Here is a 23868-nt window from a genome sequence, read left to right as displayed (position 1 = left end):
TTACAAAGGTGATTGATATGTGATTACCTTAAACCCCTTACTGTAGGTATGTTGAAACGCATAGCTTGTACCATAAAGAAATCTAAGTATCACATCTGTGAGAATATATAAATATATCCCGAAACACTTTCTTAGTACAAAATAAAATGTAAACATATCCCTCTGAATGCTTAGAACTTTTATTCAGAAGTTAAGAAAGTCAGAGATTTGATAATCTTTAAATGTTTAAGTGCAAAATTGCACAATGAGCTATTTGTGCAATGCCCACCACAGAACTTAATAAGCCAATAATTTTAATAAGAAGTAATACAGTTTGTTCATGTTTTCATCTTATATCTTGATTCATACAGAAGCTGAAAGTGAATGAGGGTGATTTCTATTAGGAAAGCAGTATTTTAATCTAACTTTAACCAATAAATAGCAAAAGTGCCCACACCAGGTATCTCACAGATGTTTGCTACACAAGAATGACATGGCACTAAATGGTGATATGAAGGAAAACTAAAATGGCTCTCAAATTTGTGAAAATGGGAAACTGAATGAAATAAAGAGCTTTAGAATCCCCCTGGGGCATATTGAGAAACTCCTGAAAGTTTATAATTATCACAGGTAAGGAAATTGGAAAATTTTTCAATAGTGGACAAACTGGTATATGGACACAAACTGTATTATGGAATAGAAGTTCTACCTCTTTTGATATCCTTGGGTATAATGTATTAATAAACCACTTACCTTCAGTACATTCACAGTGAGAGTCCAAGTAAGTAAGAACAGGTGCTGTAGCCACTGAGGCCCCAAGAAGCCGACCTCTAATCAACCCTTCTCTCCTCAGTGTATGAACCAACTTGACCTTGGGGTACATGGTGATGTAGTCTTTTAGTTGGCGAGAAAGATGAGCTGTCAAAGAGAGTTTTTCTTCAATAAATTCAAAAATTAAAACAGGTGGAAAAAGTATTCTCAAATTTTATGAACTGACCAAACAGGTATTTAATAAAGAACCTTGACAAAAGTTGAAGTGAAGGGTATAACATGCAAGGATATTAAAATGTTTTGTCACAGGTGGGAAATACCCAATGTAAAAATCAAGTGATAGGGTCATGGGTCACCTGTTTGGTACTTCATTTGCAATGAGATGACTGATAACTCTGAACCAACTAGTACAAAAACCAATTAAAAATGACAGGAAACCAAAACCTTCTAATATGCAAGTGCAACTTTACCACCCGTAAACAGCCATAAGAAATATAAAGGGCCTTCTAGCTTCAAGAAACCAAAACCTAACATGAGAGGTATCTTCTTTACCTAAAGAGTGTAAACAAGTTATATATTGGTGCCTTTGGATAAAAGATTAAAACATACTATGATAATGTGACTGTGTGTATATATATCCTTTTGAGAAAAAGTCATCTTCTTTACAAATAATCAGTATTTTTACTCTGCTTAAAAAGAAACTTTTTGTTAATAATTCCATGCATAGATTTATGCAAATGTTTGAGTTGTTCTTCATAGAAGTCTTCTCAACTTTCCTATTTGAATCCTAGCTAGCTTGATGTCAAAATGATGTGGATAATGTGTCACATACACAATGTACTGCTTGATCGGGTCCTAAAGCTCCTTTTTTTGACAGGCATTTATATGGCAAAAAATGCCAAAGTTTAGGAACTATTTATATCTATGTTAATAATTAAATTCAACTAAAGTGGGAACAGATAATTGAAAGGGGAAATATTATACGAGAAAAAGTAGAAATGGACTCGTGTAACTTACAAAATTCAGAGGAACCGAGTGTAACCGGCTTTTATACATATATATTGATACAAGTGGCCATAGCAGAACATAAACTAATAATATAAATAACATCAGTTTAATTGCCAGGCAAATGACGTATAATCCTGTATTACGTAAACAAATCTTTACTATCATTTAGTTTCCTGAGAGAGTACTTTTATTTTATAGTTATAGAGGGCACTGTGTTTGTCGAACGTCAGAAAAATACCTATAACGCCAGAATAAGAAGTCGAAGTACACAGCTACGAACAAACCAATTGTGTTAAGAAGCTGACACTGGAGATGTTTTGTTTTTTTAAAAAGCCTACTTTCAGATAACTTTTAAATAGAAACTGTAGTATTTTAAAAGCCATATATTCGGTAAAGAATTATTTCGATGGGTAGTTTACGCAAAACAAAACAAATGCTTCTATGGAAAAGAAGACCCACAGAACTGATGTTACCCATAATCCCACTGTGTTCTTATAGCACGAATCTCAAGAAGAGATTCACGAAATTAACACTTGTTTTGTCATATAGTTTGTTGTTAAGCTTAAAGCGACACAATTGGCTACCTGCCTACAAGGGGTATCGAAAGTCGATTTTTAAGCGTGAAAAGTGAGGGGTTGGGGCTTATCACACAGATTTTCAGCAGTTATCATAATTAACGTTGATGATAAATTCATAAGTCAATCATGTGCACTTCAATTAAATTCAAGTACGCTTCTTCCTGATGAAACAAACGGTTGTTAAGCCATGGTTATGAAGGAACCCTGGTGTGAAACACTGGAGTAACAACAGACTTAAGAACACACACGGGTTTGGACAGAAGGATAACAATTTCCCCAACTTTGTACAATATATCTATTTTTGTTTCTTATTCATACAAGGCGACAAACTCTCCACTCAGACTGGTTGCTCTCTGATAACAATCAGAGAATCAGGGCCACTAATGTCCTAAAAACAAAACAAAAGGGGAGAGAGACAAGCGTAGAAACATCTCCGGCCCAAGACAATTTCTGTTACGTCGATGTTTACTAGAATGATTTGTGTTTAACTTTAGTCACAGAACAGTTGTTTTCTTGGTTGTTACTAAACGAGGTACATCTGGAAAGTACAAAACAACCACTACAAATCTAAACTACTTGTTTAAAAAGGGTGCTATTAAAAGCTTGGGATATATAATTTATATAAACCTTTGAGTGTGCAAAATAATTTAAAAACAAAAAAATAAAAACATTTAAATATAATAATATCGGTCAGATGAACGAACCACAAAACCGAACTGAGCTTGCGTCACCACAATAAACCTATCAAATGTAACTTTGGAAATAATGGAAACAAAGAGCTTTTTCCAGTTAAGTTTATTTGCTGAGACTCGCGCAAAGCTACTCGACGGCTATCTGCAATAGCCATCCCTAATTTAGCAGTAAAAGACTAAAAGGAAGGCAATTAGTCTTAACCACTCACCGCCAACTCTTGGGCCACTCTTATACCAATGAATAGAAGGATTGACCGTACATTATAACACCCCCACGGCTGAAAGGGCGAGCATATTTGGTGTGACGGGGATATGAACCTGCATCCTTCAGATTGCGAGTCGATTGCGCCCTAACCACCTGGCCATGCCGGGTCCTAGAGCAGTGATTCTCAACCGGTGGGCCGCAAAAAAGGCTTAGAATTAGATAATATTTTAACTGTTTCAAAACAGAAAAAGTATAACGCAAACTCCATAATACCTTGCCAAATGCTAACCATAAATTAATGTCAGGCGCGTGAACCCGCCATACAACATTTCTACGTGTCACGTTTCCATAACTTTCTGGACGGACAGCGGAATATTTTTTGAAGTTTATTTAGGGTTGAGAAACGCTGATCTAGAGGGAAAGTACCTAGACAATAATACAAACTGTCAGCCTCTATCAGGATCAATACTGGAATCTGACTGTCACTCTAATAAAGCAACCATAAACTCAAAGAAAAAAGCACTTTTTTTGTTTCGTGGTAACGAAACATGATTCGAGGTAGCAAAGCACATCCACATAGATTACACAGCTGATTAGAAGGAATTAAAGCACAGTAGGCGTAACGGCTAATTAGAAGGAAGTAAAGCCCGATAGGTTAAACAGTTGGTTAGAAAGAACTAAGTTACCCACACACGGACTTCTTGAGGCTTTCAAAAAATAAACACAATACGCACCCTAAAACAAATGGAAGATAACGAGTTTATAAACAGTAAAGTAAGTAAAAAACAACAACAAAGAGTCAGACATAAAAAAATCACTGTTGTTTTTAACGTACAAATATCAGATTCGTCAATTTTAACATGTACGATGTAAAGAGCGAAAACCATTTGTAAGGTCTGACATACATCGTACAATATTCTGAATATTTAAGTACGAGTAACTTTCATTGTGCCTCACTTACCATCAAAATGAACAACATTTGTTTTCAAATTACACGTGTAAATATTATTAAAATAGAAGAGTGTGTGTGTTTGGAAACATCGTTTGTGACTGAGTCGATATGTGTGTTGGTTAACTCTGGACGTTATGGGTTTGGGGATATGGGTCTCACCTTTACCCGTTTGTTTAGCATTTGTTTACTGGATTTTCTTCTCTCCGGCTAAGCCAGACACTGGGTTTCATAACCGTAGTTGTTTTTTCCCAGAACTTTCCATCTTTTCAAGTTTGTGATACAAGTGCCATTTTGTTATATACTCTTTCCCTTGTTTTCCAGTGCTAATGATTATCACCACCATCCTACTCGTAGTATTGAACTAATGAGTGTATGCGTGACTACAGTTAACAGCTCAAACAACGGTGATATCAAACTACCATACAACCATTTCCCGTTTGCCAACCACTCGTGAAGTTTCACAACACAGATTTTATGGTCTATTTTCACTCTAAACTTTGCCAGTTCTAGCTGTTTTTTAATAATTACAGGTAGACGCTTTTCCCATCTCCGTACAAGTCCAAGGTAAATATACCTGGTAAAGTACACTATTTTAAAACCTCTCACCTATCTTAAAGACTGCTAGTATCTTGGACTCGACAGCTCTACAAACAAACCAGCCACCAACAAGAAGCATCACACGAGGACTGATGACGTCAGATCTCATGGATAACGTCAACAAGGATCACACAAACGGTGTTGACGTAGCCGTAACGGGCAACAATGCCAACAACCCGACTAGTAACGAGGATAGATAGAATAATAGAAATATCGATGTTGGAGGTCCTTTTCTTACGAAACAGAAAACTGCAGATTCCAACCCTGCATGCTCTATTATTAAATAACATGCAGAAATATAAATGCTTACTAAGTAAAAGTGCATAACAATTTTTCACATCCTAATTGCCAAGGAAGAAACTTAGAAATTAGTGTTCTTATAAAAAGAGAAGGTATCCGAAATGAGCATATGTGATAACTACTACTTACCTAACAAGTATTTGGTAGACTATCTCAAAAATGAGGAATAGTCTTGAGTTGTGATTGGAGACTGCTGCAGGTTTCCAAATATTTCTTCTGATTGAAAATATTCTTTCTATTACATATACCAATTTCCAAGTCTTTCATTTTGCTCCTGCCTTTTTCCTCGAAATCGTGGTGACAAAGTTGGAACTTCCAACAATAACAGATGTCCCCGACACGCAAGCATACTTATCTGAACCTTTCAGAACAAGTTAGCCTTTCTCTGTTTTCAAGAAACTTCCAAGCCCACGAAGAACGAATGGAGACCTTTAACATGTCACACAACGTACAGTAGAAGTTACGAGAATTCTTATCCATTCAATCCCGGAGGAAAGAAAAGATTCTTCAAGAAATGGTTTACACATTTGGACAATCATGAATGAATCATTCAGAGCTTCAGCGCTTATAGAAAAAAACTTGCAACATAATTTCCTTTAAGCTGTGCCGAGTGACTAAATGCGAATTATTATGAAAGAAAAAGACCACACTCTTAGACTGACCACATCCAATCTCTTGTTCAAAAACAAAAAATGATGTTCTAACAATGATTTTATATTTATTGCAGTTTTTGAATGAGACAAGAGCACACTCTTCAACAAATCAGATTCAACCTGTTGTTCAAAAAGAGAAAATTATGTTCCAACAATGATTTTACGTTTATTGTGGTGTTTAAATGAAACAATACACTTAAACCAACCACATCCAACCTCTTGTTCGAAAATGGAAAATGTTGTAACAGTTATTTTATGTTTATTATAGTGTTTCAGTGAGACAAGAGCACACTCTTAAACCAGATATAACCTTTTGTTCTGAAGCAAAAAAATGTTCTAACGATTATTTTATTTTTACTATAGTGTTTCAAAGAGATAAAGCATACACTCTTAAACTAGTTCAATGACAACAAAATTCACTCACTCAATCAAATGTAGATAATGACATCACTGTGGTTTTATATGATTAAGCTATTTAATTGAGAGAAAACTAAACTGTATTTGATATTTTAAACCTGAGAGATGTACATGGCACATAACCTAATACATCAGGTTCAGTAGCCTACAGGCTTTAGCATAGTTGTTCCCCACTTATTGTTTTTGAGCAGGAGGGCAGCCAATCAAAAGGATGAAAAGTTGGACTGGCTGTTACTTTTATAACCAGTAGCTGAGTGCGCGGATAATTTTCATCAAGAGCTCGAACTTTGGTTCTCCGATCCGTAGCCAGTTAACACACCAAAAAAGGCAATTGCCGTTTTTGTGACAGATAAATAATTATAACCAATCTGCCAAAGTAATTAATACGTATGGATGGATAAATTTCGATATGGAGTGAAAACGTCCATCCACGATTGTTACAGTAGAAGTTGCACTTCGAGAACGATATTTTTCGTTTACCAATCTATAATCGACATTTAAGTCTGGCTTTAAAAAAACCACGCAGGAAACTCACGATATAATGAAAAAAACACGATTGGACGAAACGATCACAAATCGATCAATATCGTTTACAGAACAGAAACCGTTGGTGTCGCCCTGAGATCTAAAATAGTGTGTTTTAATATGTTATACTAAAAATCCTGCCTTAAAATTGAAACAGTCGATATCAGAGAACTCACGAGAGACGTGTATAGATTAAATGATCGAGCAGTACACAGAATACAAGTCATTATTTAGCATGTTCAGGATATCACGTGGCCCGAAATCTTGAGATTAGGAGCAATCGTTTACTGAAGTAACCACACGCACTGGATTAAAATAACGGGTCATGTTGAGATCTCTCCTTCGGCTTCTAACGGGAAACGAATCTCTAATTTAGTCAATCTCTTTCAGCACTTTCTACTCAAGTAAACATATTCTTGCAGATATTTAAAAACGGTGGTTGGGGGATTAGGGGAATGAGACCCGCTGAGCGCACTTCAAGCCCAACATCAGGATATGTTAGTAACAGAAACGAAAATAAATATTATAAATTATCATTTCCGTGGTAAGGGAAAGAAAAATAAGCAAAATAAATAACTCACAAGTAAACCAAAAAACATATTTTTCACACAAAGAAATAAAACATTCTGGGCTGCAGTTCATGAATAGAAGGTTAATATTTCAGAAAAAGATCGAAGCTGTTTCTATAGTGCTTCATAAAAAGGAAGTAAACGTAGGGCTGGCTAATATAATCCGTTAAAAACAATACAAACAAGATAGTAGTGATGGCGTTTGTATCAAACCTACATAATAGTAGAGACAAGAATTAACATATAGCAATATATATAACTATTGAATCACAAATCTGTTAACATTTTACTGCAATGTGTGTCTGTACTATTATGTAGGGGTGACACAAATACCATCCTTACTATCTGGTTTACATTGGTTTTGATATTAGCTTACTTTTCAAACATTTTTTATTTGTTTGTTTTTATTATTGCAGTGTTTCAACAGAACGTTGTATTTATAACCGTGACCTTAATACAATGACGTCCCAACTGTAACATTTATTGTTTATCTGTTATTGGCTGATAGTTCCTGTTTTATCTCGTCAACATTACACGAGTTGCATTTTGCAACTTTAACTCTTAGCTTGTTGAAATTTTAGAAGAAAAATATTCAGATTTTATACTGTTTGTTTGGAATATTTGCGAAACGTTACACAAAGGGTTCGTCTCTAATTATGAGCTGACAGCCTAAGACAGGGTAATTAGAAAACAGTACCCGTTACTAAATCTTAGGCTACTCTAATTAAATAGTTGAAGTTAAATAAGCTATGCTATAATTTATAATGTACAAAATCTGATAAGCCATCTTGATTACTTTATAAAACTACCACTGATTAGTAATCACCAGATAAAGAGCGAGTCTAATTGTCCGTGTTCCATTATCCTCTGAAAAATATTCAGTTGGTACTATCTACAAATGTGTTGTTTTTTTTTCGGTTCCCCTGTAAAAGCGTTGTTCCTGCAGTGCTGCTGAGTTTAACGGTATAACAAACTACCAATCAGAAGTGTGAAATAAGAAATCGATGATATTTGTAGAGTTAATAATGGTTTGTTTGTTACTACTCAATGGGCTTCTGTGCTCTGCCTATAGCAGGTATTGAAACCCGATTTTTAGTGTTATAAGCATTTAGAATTACCGTCGAGGAACCAGACACAATGGAAAAGAAAATACATATAACGACAATATTTACTGGTATCTTCATAATGGTGGTAGATGAGTTCAGTATATCAAATGAACGAACTATAGTAACTAAGATCACCATTAGCTTAACTTGTGAAGTAAAGAGAAAAAACCATGTTAATAAAGTCTATTTCGCTTGTATTAGAAACTCAGAGTTGTGTAACAACAACAAACATGAAGTCTTATCTGAAACATACCATAATGATCACTCGTAAAAAAGCACTGAACTTTGTTAATACGTACTAACAACATTTTCCTAGAGTAATGTTGGGTTAAATCATTGTCACATTGAAACATCTAGCTCATTTATATTTCATACTTGTAAGATTATCTTCTAACAAGCGATTTAAATAAGGGATGTGAATCTACTTTTTTGTTATTTGGTTCACTGCAAATAATGGATTTATGCTATAATATTTATAATATTAATTTAATATTCGTGAAGTATTCATAAAACAGTGGAAGGAAACGAAACAAAAAGAGACCAAGAGAATATAAAAGAAAAAAAAAACGTGTCAAACTGAAACAAACCACTAGTGAAAACTAATTACATAATAATACGCGTTTCATCCGTTTCGTGAAATAATTTTCCTTTCATGTTCCTAATTTCAGCCATTTGAAGTAAACAACTCGTGAAACAAAATTTTCAACCAAACAATTACAGTTATATCATGCTCTATAAAACAGTGTGCTTCTAAGGGCACACGTGTACTACCATACTAATTTTCCCAACAGTTTTCTGTATTATTTTTCTTGTGAATAACACGAGACGAATGTGATATGTGTTAGCACAATGCCCACGTCAGAAAATTGCCATAAAAAGACAAAAATTTAGGCCTAACGAACTGTCGATTCCTGCTAGTCGATGAAATTATTCCCTAACAATGTGATGCTCTACAAAAGAAATTACAAAACACGAATAATAATCTATACAGATTTAATATTAAACATCCCTTTTAAAGTTTAACAAGATCAGCCATTAATACATAAAATTAAAATACTAGATTAGGGCCTGCAGACATTGAATAATGCGATTTAAAATCACGATTTAAAAACAAAAATGTCTTTATTATACACTTTAAAAAAGAAACACGCACAAGTCCTTCCTATCTCAGTGAATCCTTAATACAATTTTTTCCACAGCTTGCTGGATTACATTTGATCTGTATTCACTGTATCAGCATTTCCATTAGAAGCGACAAAACAGCAATGGGAACCAGGATAAGAAGAGATGGTGATACTGCTTCTTATTGGCTAATGAATGTTTCACGTTAGCGATAATTGAATGCCACATTTGAAGCTAGCGAAGGAAAAAAAAAAAAAAAGGCAAATGCAATGGAAGGAGTGCAATGCACGACTTGCAAAGCCTAATGACACCTCGAACTATATTACCAGCATTATCACTGGAACAGGCCTCATGACTGAAAGTTGATTAGTAGATAAAGAAAACAAAAAAAGTTTGTTCCCTCACTTATTATTACGAATAAAACAAAAAAAAATACGTATATCAGTTCACATTCTAAAATGTCAATGTTCTGTACGTCACTTTAAAATACATTGTTTACTACACATCTGCAGGAGAACGTTTTCCTAGCGGTATCATTATTCATAATTAAAACAAAGATAAATTATTTTAAAAGTATATGATTTTATGAAATGACCAAATGATCCCTAAGTCATCAATATGGCGAACAATGAACAATATCAGCAATTACCTAGATTTGAACTTGATAATTATTTTTAAATGTTGTCATACTTCTTTCGTGAGTTTAGTACGTCAATGTCTACATTTTGTTTCGAATAACTGCATTAATAAAGTAAAAATCATTGCCCAGAAGAGATTTAAAAAAACAATTTTGTTATTCGGACACTTGCAAAGAGACATATACCACTGTCAGAACTTGTATGAACTCACGTAGGTCAGAGAAATCGTCCACCAAGATCACCTCCTTTAGTAGGTGCGGAGGAGATCTATCCAGTATACTGTGAACCGTCCGCAAGAGGACGCTCCACGCTTCATTGTGAAAACATACGATCACACTGGTCTGCGGCAGGTTGTCTAAGTACGTGTTTTCACGACATCTGGAGGAAACAGCAATAAACTCTATCAAATCTGTTTTCTCAGATCACTTAAAATTAATGCGTTTTAACGCATGACTAAGATAAAAAATTCAAATAACTAACCGACTGTAGTTTAAAAAATATACCCAAGAAATTTACTCTGAAACCCAGAATTGCAGAAAGGATAAAAATACGTTCAAAATTATTTTTTAATCCTGCAAATATAATTTATTCTTCAGATATGTTTCTAATTTTTTTCTTAAAAGCAACACAAACAATTAAATTATTCCCATTTATTATAAACAAAATTAAAATGCGAGCTAAACCATGTTGCCAAGATTGTTTCGTTTTAAACAATATTAAAATGAATATAATTAAACGTTTTTAAATAGGTTCTTCAGAATTTAATAAAGCGAGGATATGTCATACACTATAAATGTTAACGAAGTGAGGTTCGCCCCCACACACAGAAACACGCTAGAAGCAAAGTGGGTGAATGGAACACACAAGAAAAAGTAAACACTAGGAAAGTTAATACAAAGGTGTGCTACACACTAGAATTTGTAATAAAGTATATACCACACGCTAGAAATTATAACAATGTAAAGGTAACCTAGTTACATACAAGAAACATTAACAAAACTAAATCTATAATTTTTTCCTTTGTTTAGACCGCCCTCGAAACCGACAAGAGAAGAACACACTAATTCACGAAGTTATTGTGCCTGTCAGATATGTTCACGTGGTTTCTTGTTGCCTTCACCAACAAATGTTGTTTATCGTTTAACAAACCCAGGTCAGCAAAATGAGCGTACTGTCGAGACAACGTGACGCGAATCAGGAACCTTGGACTCGCAGTCAAGCAGATTAATCACTAAGCCACGCTCGGCCTGAAAGTATGTCATATACTACAAATGTTAAAGCTCTAAGAAATAAGCACTTGTAGAAACACTTGCGCGCGCACACACACACACACACTTAAGTCCATATACAGAACGGGGAGAGGCACGTATGACAGAACTACAGTTCAGATGTAATAAATATTGTGTCCCTCGTGGCTATTTACTGGTTCTGCTCCCTGCAATCAGAGCTTAATTAATTCCTTCCAATCCATGTATGCAACAAATTCTTCAGAAACTGAAGTACCAGTAACCTAAAGACGGGTAAGGCCCGAGTCGACACATGAATAGAAACTAGATTGTTCAAACACCATACTGCGAGACCCCGAGAAGCTTACAAATGTGTTAGTTTTACTAAACAATGTAAGTCTATAAACAAAAATACAAGGGTTTGGAAACTAGCGGTGCTGCTCCAAACAGAGGACATAGTGAAACATCTGTACAGTCCCATCACCCTGTAGTAACGTTTTCACACACACCATTAGCAGTACTTACCAAGAACATCTAAATGTACCGTCTTTCGTTTCCTTATTGGAATTCTGATACCATCACCTTGCTCAACAGAGGACATTTTAAAATCTTCATTTGGAATAACGTTTTATATAATTTGTTCTAGAGATATCATATTCCTATGGCTAGAAAAGTGTAGAGGGCTTAGATTTGCTGATCTCTTCTGGTTGCGGCGCCCATGATAAAGCAGACGTACCACTTTCCTCCAATAACGTAAACTAAGTTGTGGTCCACAAATCGAAACTGCTCCCAAACTATATTAAAAGCAGAATCTAGCAACTAATGCTAAACGACCAGTGTAACCATAACTAATTGATAAGATAAAAAGCCTGCCCCAAAAGCTATGTTCGTTTTTGAATGGCATAGTGTGATTGTCTGTAACTAATAACGCATCCATAGATGGAGGTAGAAGCGAACCTACAGCCCGGTATTCTTGAACACTAAACCACACTTAGAACAGAAAACATAAGTACATTAAAATTTAGGTTTAAATTAAATGGAGTGGTATTTCCCCAACATCAAGTTGGTTTTTTCCAGTAATTACACGATGGTTATATTTTACTTGTCCCTCATGTGTTTATTTATTTCTCTAAATATGAATTCCCCTCCAGTAACTCAGCAGTAAGTTTAATGGTTGATATGCTAAAATTCAGGGTTCGATACCTAACGCAGATAGATCATTGTGTAGATTTGCGTTTAAACACAAACTAAATATATATAGAAAACTTCAACTGTACAGTTCGTGATTCACAGCTGATCGTGTAGCTCATATCCATAATCACAGATGCTGAAATTCTAATAAAGTTTAAGATTGTTCGTGATTCATATCGCAGCATGTAATTTATAATGGAATCATCAACATTCATTTTTAAGTTTCAACTGTTATTATAAAAGCCTTTTCATCAGGAAAACAGACGATTCGCATACAAACTGGGGCAATGAAATAAGCTGATCATAGCCAGAATATAAGGTGGGTTAAAAGTGTGGTTTTGAACTTTTGTACCACGAAATTAAAAATGTTGAATATCGACTAAATCGATGGATTTCAAGCATATAAACACTAGTTAAATAAAACATGTCCAACTTTTATTGGGGGAAAGGGGAAGGCATGACTAATACGTACTATCGTGCGTGTGTGTGTTTATATAGCAAAGCCACTTCGGGTAACCGCTGTAACACTCTGCTGTAGAGAATATTTTGGAGTCATTGCCATCAATCTTCCTCCACGAAAGTCATCTTCGGACCCTAAATATATTCACAGAGAAGTCTTTGGATGTACAGTCATTTTTTAAAACAAAAAGAACTAGACAATCAAACAAGTACAAACAGTCAGTTTCATTTATACTACACGACTGAAACACCCGAAATTAACTAAATGCTTATTCAAACAATATAATTCTCCTACGGACAAACCTGAAAGCCCATATCTACAGCACAGGAAAAAGGTTTATGTGATGTTTTACTCTGTGTTTTCTTTCGTGTGAGTGGAGAAAGAAATAGTTATGCACAAGTCAAGACACTGGTACTGGGATTCTCCTTCCACTCATCAACATATAAAAACTTCATAACATACACAGCGCATTCCTTTCTTGGAAAAGTATGTTCTCTGCATGTACACTGGCCATCCCAGTGCAGATGATTAGCATCTCCTACTATAAGTTTATTTTTACTACTAAAAAGGCATTTGACCTTCCTTTTAAGTGCATACGGATACCATCAATTAATTCTAATTGATACCCAGCCTACAGCGTGTTACTATACATCAGTTGTGACGAATACCCAACTTACAGTAGTTGCTGTCCATTAATTTTGATGAATGCCTAGCTACAGCATTTAGTCATGATAAAAGAGCACATAGGATCACAAACAAAGAATGCAATGAATTTTGAAAAACTAAAAAACACGAGTGCTTCCAGGTACTTGACCATTCTTCCTTATGACTACAAACGGTGATTATTGAAGAGTACAATACAACGACGGTTACCACTCTCTGCAGAATACACGGATGAACCTTTACCTTACGGTAACCTAATTATCCAACGAGACATTTAACTAAATTCACTTTTCAAGAATATCTAACTAGTTACTGTCAATCACTTTTAACACCTAAGATATTGTCAAATAATTTAATCAGCATTTTGTTTACTCATCGCTCAAACTCCATAAGCTATTTACTGTCAGATGTAATAATCGTAATTTAGGTACTTTAACCGTTGCAAACTTACTTGGATAAACTTATACGTGTTTATACAGCTGTAACACACATCATTTTATCACCCCTTCACATCACTCCTCTAACATCGAAGATAGCTACACAATGTGGTTGGAACGTCATTATACGGAGCGCACCTGTCATGTACATTATATCTGTTGTCTCCGAAGTATTTACTCTATTGTTTATAAGTTATGACATGTGTAATCAGAGTTACTGACACAGAGAGATACTATTATTATGGCCAAATAACAAGTTTTGTAAACTAAACTGATAAATTTGATTTTTTGTTGTCTGACTTATGTAACACGAAGCAGGGCAAGCCCAAGAAAAATTTTTACTTGTTCGAAAATTGCGCATAATGTTACACAATTGCTACCTGTGCATAACCGATCTTAATACTCAGCTTACAGACTTGAAAGAGACAGAGACAGCACTTTATTACCAGCATAACCTACAATTCGTAGGCTAATCTTTTCTCGTCAAATAATGAGATTTCTCTCTCAATGTTATAGCAACCGCATGATCCTAAATATCGTATGCGTATTTTTGCGGCAACGGATCATAAAGGATGACTAGAGACCCGGATGAAAGAGGCGTAGCGTTGATGTAAAGGAGTTTTTCAAAAGTTGTTGTTAGAGTGCACTTCTGAAAGTGCTGAATTAAGTTTTTCTGTAGGTGTTAAGTTTAGTGTTCTAAATTGGGCGCTTTTTTGAAGATACTGAATGAGGAATATTTTTCTGAAGAAGTTTATATTATATTGTCTTCTTGAGGAGATTAATGTAAGAATATCTTAGAAAATGTTTAGTTCAGTGCATCCTTCTGAAGACGGTGTACAAGTGACTTTCTGAAAATGTTTAGTTCAGAGGGTTCTATTGAAGTTTATTTTTTTTATTTCAGAGAACTTTTTGAATGGGTTAATAAGAATGCCTTTCTAATAGATTATTCAGGCTACAAGGTATACATAACTTCTTGGAGTTATGCTCAGATTATTTGGCACTGTGCCAAAAGATCTGATAATGTCTGATGACATTGTAAGTTCGTACACAGGCGAATAATGAAGTTGTTTTAACTCATTGGTGAAACTGTAAGCTGTCGGTCTACACATTCAACATATGTAATGATGACGGATACTACAAGTTATGGGTACTTATAAAAATCCCATGTAAAAACAGAGGATTAGTCATGTAGCTACAGAACCATTATTTCAGATTATTCGGGATGTGGCGATGGATCAGGTGGGTTTTATTGGGCACGAAACTGCCGGACAACATCTACAACCATTTCTCATGATAGCTCAAATGAACACTTAATTCAGCCTTTAGCCAATCCATTTCAACTTCGAAAGGATCGACTTAATTTGAGGAATGGGTTACTAATAATTGGGTGTATTAGCAGTCTTACGCCCCAAGTGCCCCACTCCTCTTGTGAATCCAGCGAGAAGCAAACCAAGGACCATAATGAACGACTCCAAAACGAGTCATCTACTCTTAAAACGGAACAGCTAGACTTGCGTGGTTTAGTCGGACACTAAAAATGACTTTAACGATTAGAAGAAATATGGAATATTATAACCAAAATCAAATTATCCTAAAACTCACAAAGTTAATTACTTTCAGACGATGAAAGGTTAACTGTACGACTAGTATTATTGTACAAACACTCTACTTTCTTGTTGTTTAGAACGCTGAAAAGAGTAAGTTATTTGTTTGTTTTTTAAATTTCGCGCAAAGCTACACGAGGGCTATCTGCGCTAGCCGTCACCACCCACTTCCAACTCTTGGGATACTCTTTTACCAACAAACGGTGAGACTGACTGTGACATTATAACGCCTCCACGGATGAAAAGGCGAGCATGTTTGGTGCGACGGGGATTCGAACTCGCGACCCTCAGACTACGAGTCGAATGCTCTAACCACCTGGCCATGTCAGACCACAAAAAGAACAGAAGCTGTGTTTGATTTGAACAGCTCCTACATGTACGTACGTTGCAGTATTCTGTAATATATACTACTTGTCCCGAAGAACAAAACACGCTCCAACTCTGTACTCTCAAGACGAATGGTAGGGTAATTAAAGCCTTAAATACAATAATGTACTGAACAACGTTTTGACCTTCTTAAATTACCTTCAGGTCGACCTGAAAATAACCTAACTAGGTCAAAACATTGCTTTGTACTTTATTTTAATTAAATACATTTTTAATTCAAGTGGGTTTCACGTCATCACGAACGCTCCAACTCTCTTAAGAAAGTGAAAAACGTCAAATTAAAATACGAAATAGAGCCTTTTAAACGTATCGCAATTCCAGTGTGTTATAGTCGCTTCACGTTACCGATATAATGAGATACCGAGACCTTCCTTGTGTGTTAAGAATCGCTTCCCATTCGTTTCTCCTGCGTGTTGAGTGTTGCCGTTAAGGGTCTTGTTAGTCCAGCTGAGGAGTTCCAGATTATTATATTTTTATAATAAATTTTCGCTTTATTAAAAAGTTGTTTAAAAGTTTCAAAGAAACAAATCTAAAAGTTTTTACTTGCATTTCAAGTAACGCTCTCTACAGGTGAATTTTGTTATTATTAGACACGTTGAACCAAACTATCTTCCACAAAAAGCTGTAACACGGTCATAAGACAGCATGGTGAGTGACCCACGATTTATGAAGATAGTTACGAATTCATGTTCATATTTTCCCCTTATTCTAATGCACTATGCTTCCTTACTAAACTGGTTATTGCGCCTTTGGTATGTTTTTATAATAGTATACAGTGGAGATGTTTTTACATCTTAATAATTTGTTTTCTGTGCCAAAATTCGAAGCGTTTTTAATGAATCATTTAACGTAGTAGTTCGCTTTACAAAACGGTATTTCTATTTTTGGTTTCCCTGATGACATCACCAGTTTGTGAAGATAAATTAATGATAATGTTAATGTTTATAGTTTAACACGTAATTGTACTTGCTAAACATATCAATATTGGTGTGAAGGTATATTTGTGAAATATACTTCTTTGTCACTTTAAAACAAATTTAAAAAAATAAAATTAAATAATTTGTATGAATTACTATAGGCAGTAACACTTTTTTGTATATTTTACATGTAGTGCCCCTGGTGAAAGTTAGGAGAAACCAAAAAACTATGATAACACTTACTATGTAAAGGAATCACCCAAAATGATCTAAGCCTGGTACCACTAAACGTTTTAAAGTATAGGCTGAATTACCGGGGTGAGTAGTTTGTGTGTTTCTTATAATAAAGCCACATCGGGCTATCTGCCGAGTCCACCGAGAGGAACCGAACCCCTGGTTTTAGCGTAGGTGGACAATGGATTCAGTTGCCTACTACTTTCTCCTGTGGAGTACAATATACACTCAATATACTCAGTAATAAGGTCACAGTATTCGATATACCTAAGGTCACTTTTACCAGTAGTACACTCGATATACTCAGTAATAAGGTCACTTTTCGCCCCCATATTTATAAAGATACAACTTGGTTACAAATCCTGTCCATGCTTCAAAGTGTGAAAATACAATAAATTTCGTTTTGTTGCCCTTGGGCAAAGAGCGAAACTTGAAACGGAAGTTTAATTAACAATAATATTCTAACAGTATCACCAGGATATCGTTTACTACGCAAATAAATATTCTAAAATCAACATACATGTTTCGGCAAAATTAGTTAAATATTTTAAAACTTGTAATATTATTAAAACTATAACTTCACTTACTCTTTGTCCCTCACGTCCGGTAGACTTCTGTGGACAGAGATAAGGTCACTAACATACTGATTAAAGCATTCTTTTCCCACCCTTGTTTTATAAAGGCTTTCTGAGTCTGGGTCAGGTTACTTAGTTTAACTGGTTTACCCATTTCACCTGGGCTGTCAGCGTCCCTAGGAGGCGGAAGGACCCCACGTCCCAAGACTCCTGGCACGTCCGTAAATTCATCGTCTTTCTTGTGTTCATGACGCACATCTGGAGGTTGTGGGGTCAAAAATTCTTCTGAGAGATTATATTTTGGATGTCGTATGATACCTTTTTCACTGTTTAGTATGTTAATGTTCGTATTTAGATTACTTCTTAATTCTAAATCTTCGTTCGCTGTCTCTTTCTCATTCAGAGCCAGTAACACCGTGACTACAAACCACGTGACTGGTACAAGCACCAGAACTTTTAGGATAAGACTACGTCTTCGGGGAAACAAAGTCATCTTGATAAATTCTGTACACACCACTGATGTAACGAGTGTTTACAGATGAAATCTTTCAACATAAAACAGGACGAAACGCGGATCACCTGTTTAAAATAAATATGTTTACTCCATGTTGATACAAATAAATAGTAATAATAAAGCACAGACTACCTGAACTTAGCAAAAGAAAAAGACGATTTGGTAAAATGAAATAAAAACATTTACATAAGTGTAAGATCAACACTTAAGCATGCTAATTTTGTTCAACAGTGTGTTCGGTATATAATAGTGTAACGTCACATCCCTCTGTAGTCCAATACAAAAATATATAATAGCATTTCAAATACGCTTAACTACCGTCACACCTATAACAAACGAACAGATTCTTGAATAACTTCCACGTTGCACTTAATAACAACACTAAATCTTAAGTTAATTCGTGAACAGGCATCATATATATACTACAGTATAAATTCAGATATTGTGCGCTTATATTTCGTTGAATGCTATCTAGGCCTAAGCCTGAAAAGTAAAATTATTGCGCTTAATAGGCTTAGCATTTAGCAGCCACTAATACATTAGGAGTATGTTTTGGAAATGTAAGTACCAAACAAAAGCTTGAGAAATAATAATAATAATAATAAAAATAATGTTAGAATATAAAAGCATTGTATTGATTTATCGAGTTAGTTGATAATTATTAATAAAGGCTGGAGTAGGTAATTCATATTTTTACAAAGATTAGTTCGGATTTCATACTTTTAACATCATGGTAGATAGACCACACGTTCAGGTTTCCAGGTTAATAATTACCGAGGTCGGTGGTTCGGAATTGACGCAATGATAGCTAAACTGAGCATTGACTAACGCACTGCAACGGAATTCCATAAATGGAGAAAAGATCCATACTATAGTGTCCAAATCTAGTCATAACTGTAACAAAAACAGTGCCATGTGACTAGTATAAAACTCGTAATCTAAACATTTCATTTGAACTTTTAAAAACGCGGATTCCTTTTAAGGTAAATATTTCAATGACTACTGAATAACTACGATAAGGAAAGAAAATTATACTGCTGATAATGAAAAGAATTCATGATAATGTTCCGTATTTTATTATTAACAAATTCTAATCAAAGGTGAATTAATTGGATGAATAAGGGCTATTTAAAAAGAACTTGTATATTAATGATCACTAACATACATAGTAAGCGGACTATAAGCACTAAAACACCCACAAACCAATACACCAAAGGTTAAAATGATTAGACTACAATAATTCATCACTATAGATACGCTCGCTGTTAGAAAAGTTTTCGGCCGTAATCCCAACAGAAGATTTGAATTAGCCTTGAATTTAGCTCCATACACTAAGAATAAACATGTTTTTTCCTATTAACATTTTCCCTTTAAACACAATTATACTAAATTATATAAACAAAGTTAGCGAACGCTCAACTAGAAGTTTAAGAATGTCGGATGTCCAATAGTACTTTAGCTAGTGCTTCTAGTAAAGTTCGTGTTTTGCTAAAGATATTGTACCATTAGCACTAGCTAGGTATATAGTACTCCATGCACTAACAAAATACATTGTAACATTAGCATTAGTTAAATCAAGACACGCAGTAGTATTTCTTGTAGCAAAACAAAAAACCTATGAGGCACACTGTGTGTTATTAACAAGAGTAATAGTTTTGTTATTTTCCACCTGCTGTAGGTTGGACTGTGATAATCCAAACTACCACATATTTTAATGGTTGTGCAAGACTGGATTCTCACTTGAAATACAAAATTTCAAGACAATCCGTTAAGAAATATAAGAGACGTAACATCTCCAACTTTTATTTTCTTCCTGTTTTTTCTTCGCACTAAATGTGAAAAAATGTTTTGTTAGGAAAACATACTTTTGGTATTTTTTTTCTAATTTGACACGCTGATAGATATTTTCAATTTGCAATTACAAGTCTCATTTTGTGAATATAAGCCACATGTGCAAATATATTCAACAAAAACATCTCAATTTTAACGAAAATGAGTGTGCATGCCTACGCAAAAAAGCAACGAGCTATAGTCTAACATTTTACTACGGCTTCAACTAAGAATAAAAGTGCATTTGGATTAAAAACGACTGGTTTAGAACAGCAAAACTAAGATGAGAAAAACATGCAGATACATAAGTGTTATTTAAACCAAGCCAACTAGAATAGCAGTTCCAGTTCAAGTTTTCAAAAGAATCATATTTGTTTTGTTTTTATTTGTTTTTGAATTTCGCGCAAAACTACTAGAGGGCTATCTGCGCTAGCCGTCCCTAATGTAGCAGTGTAAGACTAGAGGGAAGGCAGCTAGTCATCACCACCCACCGCCAACTCTTGGACTAATCTTTTATCAACAAATAGTGGGATTGACCATCATATTATAACGCCCCCACGGCTGGGAGGGCGAGCCTGTTTGGTGCGACCAGGATTCGAACCCGCAACCTCGGATTACGAGTCGAACGCCTTAACACGCTTGGCCATGCCGGGCCAAGAATCATACGAGTGGACAGTTATTATTGATTATTCATTATCAACATTTAAGCACAAACATGCTAGCTTTCATGGCATTGTTTTAATTAAAGATCGTTTAGTGTTTGTTACCTGACATTAGCTTAAGCAATCAGCGTAAATAGTGATGCCTCATGCAGCAGGCAGTGACAAGAAACTGTCAATCTAAATTCCACAGCGTCACTGAAAAGGAGGATATTAACGCTGTTTTAGAGAGGAAAACTACCATTATATATTTTAAAGATTCTTACCTGATTTTTAAAATACATGTCTGTTCCGAATAATAAGCTGTTTAGTGTCACTTTGTTACTTGTTGCGGCTTTTGGTGTGTATTGACAAAAAGTCATGACATATAATCATAAACACCTTAGATGTGGAGAAAAAGATGCAGCCAAAAAAAATTCAGCGTGCGACATAAAGGAATCAAACCTGGCGACCAAACTGGTAAGTACATTTATAATATTGAAAATAATTTTACAGTAAATATGTATTAATTAGTTCCATGAAATCGTGACTATGTTACAAAATTATTAAATATTCATTAATTACTTGCACGAATTCATGAATATATTAATATATGCTGTAAAATTATTATCAATGCAACAAGCGTAACTACTAGTTTGACTGTCAGTTTTAATTACATTTGTTTTAGAATGTCCCTTCTTCACACTGCTTTTTATTAAACACAATAACAAAACATAGTAACCTTACCACTAGCTAAATGCATAATTTTAGCACTAAATAAAAACACGGAACCTTCACCACTAACTATATAAGCAGTAACCGTTTTCTTCTTCCATTTTTCTAATCTATAATTTAATTACAGATATATTACCTCGTCAATTTTTTAAGCGCGAGTTTCATCAAATTGTTTTTGTACTATCACAGTTACCAGTTACGTATGACAAAGTTAAAGAAATTCACAATTTTTATGAGAGATAAACAAAATAAGTATAATTTTTTGTATAAATTATTTTCCTAGTTGGAACGTTTGCTTGCATTTTAGGAAATAACACGACAACTGGAGCACTGGTCAATGAATTACATCCTGCTATTGTTACTATGGTAACAGATAATCTTTTTTTTTTAACCATCATTTACGCCAAATTACGTCATGACCTCAAGCAAAGCTGAACACACCAATTGGGTAAGTTATTTCACTTTGCGCTACACGTGTAATATCGACTTGAATTATTTATTTAGCTCTCGGCCATTTAACCATCGCTTAAACCATATTCTAATCTAATCTTTCAATAATGGTCACGCGAGACACCGCTGCTCATTCGGGGGAAGAACTTCCACTAAATAACAATTGGATATTTTTTACCCATAATTCTGAATTATCAAGTTTCTCATAGAGCAAAGCTTCCTTCTATGTATTTCTCAAAGTAATAGTGAAATCATCTCTACAGCTCTATTACTGGTAGAGAATTTTCGTGAAAAAATATTTAATCGCATAAAGACAAATTATTTCCAGTTACTTGTTACCAAGTGGTAATAATAGCAGATATATAGTGTTAAAATATCTGTTTAATTTCGAGCAAAGCAACTTGAGGGCTATCTGCGATAGCCGTCCCTAATTTAACAGTGTAAGACTAGAGGGAAAGCAGCTAGTCATCATCATCCACCTTGAACTCTTGTACTACTCTTTTACCAACAAACAGTGGGATTGACTGTACCTTTATAACACCCCCACGGCTGAAAAGGCAGGCATATTTGGTGTGACGGGGATTCGAATTCGCGGCCTTCAGATTATGAGTCTAGCACCCTATCCACCTGACCATCCCGGGTAAAAATGAAATTTAAAATAAATAATTACCGCAGTAATGATGTATTCCGACACAGATTTCATGAATGATTATACTTCACTAACTTAATCCATACACAGTTGACAATCTTATAAAAAGCTGCATTAGTCTATCTGCGCTGTTTGTGTTATCCAAGCTGGCCTGAAGAGCCCTGGTATATAGCGAAAGGCCTAGTCAGCACTAGTGATATAATGGCAGATATAGTGAAGTCGGAATATTATACTTTTACTCGAACGGTTTTATTAACAAAAATAAAGTTCAAATATAAATTTCTAGGTTATTTTCCTTCTAGCAAATTCACCATAACAATATTACTGTAACCAAGACGATAATTAGGATAAATCATTATTTCAAGATCTCCTGAAACTTCTGTCTACCGCTCGACGGACAGATGGTTTACAAACGTATTGATTCTCCACTGATACGTTTGATGCGCAAGATATCTCGGTAAACACGAGAATACTGCATTTTTTATTGTTTTCATATTTGCGTTGATGATGTTGTTTAATTTAAAATATAAAAATATTTATTAAATATATTAAGCAAGATACTTGACTTATGGAACGTGTCATTAAACCACGTAGTTAACCAGCGGACGTGTGAGCTGATGTCTTTTTAAACCACGTTGTTAAACAGTGGATGTGTGTGCTGGTGTCCTCAGTCAATATAACGTGTTTACGACTTTTTTTTTTTTTTGCGAGGAAACTGATCATATCTAATATTTTAGCACATCCTAAAGTGTTAGACTGGGTCTACTATTTTTACAACTTGATAAAGACGAATTACACCAAGTTCCCTCTCAAAGCAAGTGTTCTATCACTTTCATTTTGTCACTTCTGGCACAGGTCTTAACATAACCATAGTACGTAGAGTGACGGATAATTGTAGCACCACATATATATCAAGATAGTTCACAGAAGACATCGAGCCTTTGAACGAATATTATCTGTTCAACAATCCCCCAGTAGGTGGACAGAACAAATCCAACTTCTGTAGACAATCACAAAAGTACACAAAGCAAACGAATTGTATGCGACATTTAAATAATAACAAACATCTCGTAGCAATAAGCACATATTCTAATAGTTCTAGAATAATGTGGTAATATATCACAGAGAGACGGTTGGATGTTCTTATTAATAGGGAGACAACGTACCAACTTCAATGAAACAAGCAAAGTGAGTACGCCAAAAAACATTTTATCTTGTATATCTTTTATCTTATTACTAAAAATAG

General features: G+C 34.9%; 1 pseudogene across 1 annotated transcript in view; it reads right to left on the bottom strand.

Moving 5' to 3' along the window:
- LOC143233612 (putative polypeptide N-acetylgalactosaminyltransferase 9) overlaps nucleotides 1-23868 on the bottom strand; it is a 118699-nt pseudogene that overhangs the window by 23542 nt on the left and 71289 nt on the right. Inside the window, exons 3-5 of the transcript XR_013018251.1 lie at nucleotides 17819-18385; nucleotides 10324-10490; nucleotides 733-897 (exon numbers count right to left, since the gene is read on the bottom strand). The product of XR_013018251.1 is annotated as a putative polypeptide N-acetylgalactosaminyltransferase 9 (transcript). The remainder of the gene's footprint in view (nucleotides 1-732; nucleotides 898-10323; nucleotides 10491-17818; nucleotides 18386-23868) is intronic.

Source organism: Tachypleus tridentatus, chromosome 12, assembly GCF_004210375.1.
Source record: "Tachypleus tridentatus isolate NWPU-2018 chromosome 12, ASM421037v1, whole genome shotgun sequence".
Classification (NCBI taxonomy): domain Eukaryota; kingdom Metazoa; phylum Arthropoda; class Merostomata; order Xiphosura; family Limulidae; genus Tachypleus; species Tachypleus tridentatus.
The sequence above is the reverse complement of the archived record's forward strand: the minus strand, read 5'-3'. Positions and strand labels throughout refer to the sequence as shown.